Source organism: Spinacia oleracea, chromosome 4 (genome assembly GCF_020520425.1).
Source record: "Spinacia oleracea cultivar Varoflay chromosome 4, BTI_SOV_V1, whole genome shotgun sequence".
Classification (NCBI taxonomy): Eukaryota; Viridiplantae; Streptophyta; class Magnoliopsida; order Caryophyllales; family Amaranthaceae; genus Spinacia; species Spinacia oleracea.
In genome coordinates, this window is record NC_079490.1 from 159,109,352 (window position 1) to 159,117,831 (window position 8,480).

Below are 8,480 nucleotides of genomic sequence, written 5' to 3' on the forward strand. Positions count from 1 at the left end.
TCGTGTTACCCTTAAGGGGTGTTGTATAATGCGGGCATGCGACGACGAGCAAGGGAGCTCGTCGCCCGTGCGGCACGAATGCAATGAGCAAGGGCGTAGTGCACGAGCACAAGGCAGCAGCCCTGCCTTGTGTCGTGTGCCACGAGCAATGAACGAATGGGCATGGGCGAAGGGCGAGCCAAGGCAGTCGCGTGTGGGCAGCAAGCGAGCTGCGCCACAACGCGCGCTGCCTCGCACAAGTGCGCGCAGCCTCGCGCGCAGCGAGCGCAAGCTCGCGTGCCACGAGCGCTGCGCCCAGCACTGCTCGCGCGCGCAGCGCGCGATGTCGCTCGCCCAGCGAGCGATGTCGCGCACCAGCGAGCGATGGCTCGCGCCAGCGAGCGATGGCTCGCGCGCGCAGCGCGCGATGTCGCTCGCCCAGCGAGCGATGTCGCGCCCCAGCGAGCGATGGCTCGCGCGCACAGCGAGCGAGCCAGCGCGTCCAGCGAGCGATCTCGCGCGCGCACTGCGAGCGATAGCTCGCGTGCGATGGGGCGCTGTGCGGAGGCTTGCGATGAGACAGCAGCAGCTATGCGACGAGCGCATGGGCTGCGCGCACATGGCCAGCAATGGCTGTGTGCGTACGGCCCATGGGCGTGCAACGCGTAGGGTGTTTTGCGTTTCGATTAGATCGTTTTGAATGTTTAATTTGAAAATTTCAGTTCACGTAATTTTAATTAATTTTAAAATTAATAATTTGAATTAATTTCTTGGATTTTAATTTTGAATATTATAATTATAATAAATGGAATTTATTCTAATTATTTTACTAAAATTAAAATCATGAATTAATTTAAATGCGACTGAAATTAAATTAAATTTTTGGATTCAATCATAAATTTATATGAGCTTTAAATTTTAATTAAATTTGTATGTTTCCGGTTAGACTAGAAATACAATTTTATGTTTAAAATTAGTAAAGCATATGAATTTATTGGTTTGAGTGGGAGCGCTTTTTAGTCATAAACTCTTGATTAGGTCTACAAATCCTTAAGGTTAAAACAACTCGATTAGAATTAATAAGGACTGAATAATTGGTAGATTATTGGTGACCTTGATTAATTGCTGCAAATGTTTACGTGATGCATAATGTGTTTTACTAACCAGCTATGTGGGCCATTCATGATAATGAATGGGTGAATGGTATATATTGTATATGTACTGTTTTGCAGGTTATGAAGTGACTAGTATGGCCCAAATAGGATAGAAAATATGGTCTGCGTACCATTAATTTGAATGTAATTGGTCTAAAGTACCAAAGTTATTTTTCAATTCAAATATGGTCTGCGTACCATCAAATAGTTGTAATTAGTTATAGCTTATCCTATTTGAAGAAAATGGTGCCTCCCACGGAGATTTTCAACACGGACTTTGAAGTCAAAGCTTCAAGATGAAGTCAGGCCATACTAGATCACAAATATCTTATGCATGTTTTAAGTTATTTATTGCTTTAAATATGTCTTAAAATGCATGAGATCAAAAGCTTGATTATGTTGCATGATTAAGGATTTTAGTTCACTTAAAATCTAACCAACATAGTAAGAGCCTTAAGTTCCAAACTTAAAAATTGAGTTAAAAGGTGCCATGCCAAAATATACACTTGCTTGGATATCCTTTACATCAATCTAGTAATAGTTTTCGCTCAGCGAGGTGTTACTTATTGGTCCTAAAGGGGCAAGGTACACAAATAATTGTGAGTACATGTTAGTTTTGGTGAAACTCAACGATATAAGTAAGGAGTCCTTTTATGTCGTGGCAAATTCGATAGGTTTACCTAATAAGTTCTTAGACGTACCTATCAACCAAGAATAGTTTCTAGACTATTAGCAAAAGGCTTTTGCTTACCTAAGATGTTCTAGGATTAAGTCGACAAACTGTGCTTAGTTCTTCAATGATTTTAGGATCTTGGAATCATTTTATTCACACCTGCCGGAACACATAACTTGAATAAAATGCTTAATAAACATTGAATTATGCATGTATGCTAGAATTTAAGTTTATTAAGAGAAACTGTGAATGGTTATTTATTTGTTTATTCTTTTCAATTGTAGTTTTTAATATGGCAAACAACAATTCATTCAACATTCGATCAATTCTCGAAAAGGAGAAGTTGAACGGGAAAAACTTCCTTGACTGGCAAAGGAACTTGCAAATAGTTCTTATGCAGGAAGAAAAGGAGTATGTCCTAGATGAGGCGATGCCCGAAGCTCCTGGCGACGGGGTCACTCAGGCTGCCCTCAATCGTTGGATTGATGCCAACAAGGATGTGAAATGTCTAATGCTCGCCACTATGAGTGCGGATCTGCCGAAAACGTTCATCAACTCAGATGCTTTCACAATCATCAGTGAGTTGAAGAACATGTTCCAAGATCTGGCTCGAGTCGAAAGATTCGAGACTCATAGGCAAATTCTTGAGACCAAGCTTAAGAAAGGCGAGCCCGTAAGTCCACATGTTCTCAAAATGATTGGACTCATTGAGAATATGAGTCGGCTGGATCAGCAGTTTTCTCAGGAAATGGCTATAGACACCATCCTCCATTCTCTTCATAGCGGGTATGATCAGTTCAAACTGAACTACAGTATGAATAGTCTGGACAAAACGCTCACTGAGCTTCACGGTATGCTAAAGACCGCTGAAAAGACGCTCAAAAGTGATAAGCAGGATGTGCTTATGGTGCGTGGGGGCAAGTTCAAGAAATCTGGAAAGAAGAGGAATGCTAAGAAAGGTGGCAACAAGGCCAGCCCAACTAAGCAAACTGGCGCCAAATCTGCAAAGAGGAAGGTCAGTCAACCCACTTCTAAATCCGAATGCTTCTACTGCAAGAAGAAGGGGCATTGGAAGAGAGATTGCTTGAAGCTAAAGGAAGATCAGAAGAACGGAACAGTCGTTCCATCTTCAGGTATTTTCGTTATAGACTGTATACTTGCTAATTCAACTTCTTGGGTATTAGATACAGGTTGTGGCTCACACTTATGTTCCAATCCACAGGGACTAAGAAGAAGTAGAAAGTTAAGCAAGGGAGAAGTCGACCTACGAGTGGGAAATGGAGCACGGATTGCTGCATTAGCCGTAGGAACTTACTATTTGTCGTTGCCCTCCGGGCTAGTTTTGGAACTGGAAGAATGTTTCCATGTTCCAAGTCTTACTAAAAACATCATTTCAGTTTCTTGCTTAGATGCTAAGGGATTTTCCTTTATAATAAAAGACAATAGTTGTTCGTTTTATTTTAAAGAGATGTTTTATGGATCTGCTAGATTAGTCAATGGACTTTATTTATTAGATCACGACAAACAAGTATATAACATAAATACCAAAAAGGCCAAAAAGGATGATTCAGATCTCACCTATCTGTGGCATTGTCGATTAGGCCATATAAACTTGAAACGCTTAGAAAGACTTCAAAGGGAAGGAATTCTAGAACCATTTGACTTAGAGGATTATGGTAAATGCGAATCATGTTTACTTGGCAAAATGACAAAGCAACCTTTTTCTAAAGTCGGAGAAAGAGCAAATGAACTATTGGGTTTAATCCATACAGATGTATGTGGACCAATGAGTACAAATGCTAGAGGTGGTTTCAGCTACTTTATCACTTTCACTGATGACTTCAGTAGGTATGGTTATGTCTACCTAATGAAGCATAAGTCTGAATCCTTTGACAAATTCAAGGAATTTCAGAGTGAAGTAGAGAATCAATTAGGCAAGAAGATTAAGGCGCTGCGGTCTGATAGAGGCGGTGAATATCTGAGCTATGAATTTGATGACCATCTGAAAGAATGTGGAATTCTATCAGAATTGACTCCTCCTGGAACACCACAATGGAACGGTGTGTCAGAACGGAGGAACAGAACCTTGCTAGACATGGTCAGGTCAATGATGGGTCAGGCCGAACTTCCATTAGAATTTTGGGGACATGCACTAAATACAGCTGCACTCACTATAAATAGAGCTCCGTCTAAAGCTGTCGAAAAGACTCCATACGAATTATGGTTTGGAAAGCCTCCAAATGTGTCTTTTCTTAAGATTTGGGGATGTGAAGTATACGTCAAACGATTAATTTCAGACAAACTTCATCCAAAATCTGACAAATGTATCCTTGTGGGCTATCCAAAGGAAACAAAGGGGTATTACTTCTACAATACATCTGAGAACAAAGTGTTTGTTGCTCGAGATGGTGTCTTTTTGGAGAAAGATCACATTTCCAAAATGACAAGTGGGAGAAAAGTAGACCTCGAAGAAATTCGAGTCGAACAACAAACTCTAGAGAATGCTCAAGATGACATTCAGGATGAAACTCAGAGATCTTTAGAAGAATCTGGTGAGAATCATGGTCAATCTAGAAATGTTACCCCGCGTAGATCGCAAAGATATAGATCTCAACCGGAAAGGTACTTAGGTATTTTGACGAACGAGAGCTATGACGTTCTATTACTTGAAAGTGATGAACCTGCGACTTACAAGCAAGCTATGACGAGCCCTAGCTCCAAGCAATGGCAAGAAGCCATGCAATCTGAATTAGACTCCATGTCTGAAAACCAAGTATGGGATTTGGTCGATTTGCCAGATGGCTACCAAGCCATTGGAAGCAAATGGGTTTTCAAACTGAAAAAGGACAAGGATGGGAAACTTGAAGTTTTCAAAGCTAGATTGGTTGCAAAAGGTTACAGGCAAGTCCACGGTGTGGATTACGATGAAACCTTTTCACCAGTTGCAATGCTAAAGTCTATTCGAATAATGTTAGCAATCGCTGCATATTACGATTACGAAATATGGCAGATGGATGTCAAAACTGCTTTCTTAAACGGCGTTTTAACAGAAACTGTGTTTATGACACAGCCTGAAGGTTTTGAGGATCCAAAGAATGCTAAAAAGGTATGCAAGCTAAAGAAATCAATCTACGGATTGAAGCAGGCATCCAGGAGCTGGAATATACGTTTTGATGAAGCGGTCAGTGACTTTGGTTTCATCAAGAACGCAGACGAATCTTGTGTATACAAGAAGGTCAGTGGGAGCAAAATTGCTTTCCTAGTATTATATGTCGACGACATATTGCTTATCGGAAATGACATTCCTATGTTGAACTCTGTCAAGATTTGGCTTGGGAAATGTTTTTCGATGAAGGATCTAGGAGAAGCACAGTACATATTGGGCATCAAGATTTACAGAGATAGATCTAAAAGGATGATTGGACTTAGTCAAAGCACTTATATCAATAAGGTGATTGATAGGTTCAAGATGGCGGACTCCAAGCGAGGCTACCTACCCATGTCTCATGGAATGACTCTAAGCAAGACTCAGTGCCCAAGAACACTTGATGAGCGTAGACGAATGAATGGGATTCCATATGCATCATTGATTGGTTCAATAATGTATGCTATGATATGTACTCGCCCGGATGTTGCGTACGCACTCAGTGCTACGAGCAGATACCAGTCAGACCCAGGAGAGGCGCATTGGACTGCTGCCAAGAACATTCTGAAGTACCTGAAAAGGCACAAAGATGACTTCCTGGTCTATGGTGGAGATGATGAATTAATTGTTAAAGGCTATACGGACGCAAGTTTCCAAACCGACAAAGATGATTTCAGATCACAGTCTGGGTTTGTCTTCTGCCTCAACGGAGGAGCAGTAAGCTGGAAAAGTGCTAAGCAAAGCACCATTGCGGATTCTACAACTGAAGCGGAGTACATTGCTGCACATGAAGCAGCAAAGGAAGCTATATGGCTAAGGAAGTTCATAGGAGAACTTGGTGTAGTCCCCTCCATTAAAGGACCAATAGCCCTGTATTGTGATAATAACGGAGCTATTGCACAGGCAAAAGAGCCTAGACACCACCAGAGAGTCAAGCATGTACTTCGTAGATTTCACCTTCTACGAGAGTTCGTTGAAAGAAAAGAAGTCGAGATAAGCAAAATTGGAACTGATGACAACATATCAGATCCATTAACTAAACCTCTGCCGCAAGCGAAGCACAACTCGCACACTGCAGCTATGGGAATCAAGCATATTGGAGAATGGCTTTGATGTCTCTGTTTAATGTTTTAAAGTTTTAGAGTTTAAATCTTTGTAAAACATTATTGGTTAATCATTCACAATAAATGAAAGGAATTCATTTTTCCATTTAATTCGTGGTTTATTAAATGATGAGTCCCTTCAACTTGACGATATATTCAAGATAGACTGTCAGGACCAGTCCTGTGACTAAGAAATGTCTATCAAGTGAACTTGAATGTCAAAGGTTGAAAATGGTCCCTAATCGGAGTTTTCTATAAAATTGGACGCATAGAAAACGTTAGACGATTAGAATGCAAGATGACTAGTAGTTCTGTTTCTTGAACTATGTGGACATGGCAATGTCATAATCATTTGCATAGATACTTACTTTGGGAAGACTAGTATCGGACAAGACCTATGAAACTTTACTGTAAGAGATGAAAGTCTGTCATAAGTAAATTTCATTAAATTATTAGACACTAAATCCTCAATACCTGAGTGATTTGAGATTACTTGTTTGAGAACTGGTTGCTTTGACGTTGACCAACCGTCGCACCGTAAAAGGAGGCTATAAAGGCAACGCTCAGGTAATCACCTATCAAACGAAGTCTAATCTCAAGATCGCAAGATTGGGATTGTCCTCCCATAAATCGGGATGAGATGCTTAAAAGTTGTACAAGGCCACTCGGAGAGCTAGAAACTGTGAAATGCATGGCCGTGCTCGGATGAATCATAGGCTATGATTATCTGTTTATTTGATCAGTTGAACTCTGAAACCGAGGAACACCTCTGGACATAATAAGGATGACAACTCTTACCTTATGTTCAAGAGCAAGCATCGAGCGACAAAGGAATTAGGAAATGCACACTTGTCCCTAAGGACAAGTGGGAGACTGAAGGAAATAATGCCCTTGGTCCAAGTATGCATTCTATGTTAAGTCTAATAAATGCGGTTCAGTATTAATTAACAAGTTAATAATTCAGTGAGATCAAGTGAGCTGAATGCCTAGCTAGAGGCCGCTTCAGTTCAAGTGGAATTAATGATATTAATCCACAGCTTACTCTTGACTGAACCCGTAGGGTCACACAAATAGTACGTAAACGGATCAAGTATTTAATGGCATTAAATACTCCATCTATGAATATTCGGAACCGACGGATCTTGGTTTCAGTGGGAGCTAAGATCGTCACAGGCAAGAAATGAATACTCCGGAAACGATGATATTGCCGGAAACGGAAATATGGATCGTATCGGAAATATGAATATTATCCAAGTCGTAGATGTTGCCGGAAACGGAAACATGGTACGTATCGGAAAATATTATTGGAAATGGAAATATTGCCGGAATCGGAAAATAATTCCGGAAACGGAAATATTAAATATTTGTTCGAAACGGAAATTAATTCCGGAATCGGAAATATTAAATATTGTTCGTATCGGAAATAGATTCCGGAAATGGAAATTTAATCGGAAGCGTATCGTACGAATTAGCATCGGACGAGGCCTGCCGGACGAAGGCCCAGCACGAAGCCAGGCCGTCGCCCAGCAAGCACGCACGCCACAAGCCCAGCGCGCGCCAAGGCCACGGATGCGTGGGCCTTGCTGCGTGGGCTGCAGCTCGCACGCATGGGCAGTCCTTGTGGCTGCCGTGTGTGTGTGAGTTTGTGCTCATGCGTGATTCCTGAATCTGCAAGAGTCTGTATATGATTAAATGTCTATTCCTAATTGGATAAATTAATTAAATAGAATTCATGTAGGATTCTAATTCCAATTAATTCGCATCCTACTAGGATTACGATTCCTTTTCCATAACTCTATAAATAAAGGCCTAGGGGTCATAATTTATACACAAGTTTCAAAGTATTCAAAAGTGAGTTTTTTTGAGAGAAAATCAAACACACATCTTGCTCAAAAGTGCCGAAATTTTCTAGTACCTTAAGGGCGATTCTAGTTGGTCAATCTTAAGGCGGATCCGGACGTGCTGTGGACTATCTACGGAGGGACGACACTTGGAGTCCTAAAAGACTTGTTCTTGTTCGGTTCGGGCGCAGCTAGGGAGGGCACGCAACAAAGAGTATGCATCTAATTATGCTATATGATTATGTGTAAATAATATGTTTCCTGGGTTAATGGTTGTTTCCGCATGATCTATGTAAATGTCATATGTATCATAACCTAACAATAAAGCCCTTCGGGCCGGATACTGGTGGCCCACTATGGTTTCCGAGGCAAAGCAGATGGCCAAGAAATGCGAGAAATGCCAAAAGTTCGCACCAGCCATCCATCAACCAGCTCAAACCCTACAATCAACACTGTATCCCTTGCCATTCGCACAGTGGGGGCTAGACATCATTGGTCCCTTCCCCTCAGCTACGAACCAGAAGAAGTGGTTGATTGTAGGAGTCGACTATTTCAGCAAATGGATCGAAGCCGAGGCTGTCTCCT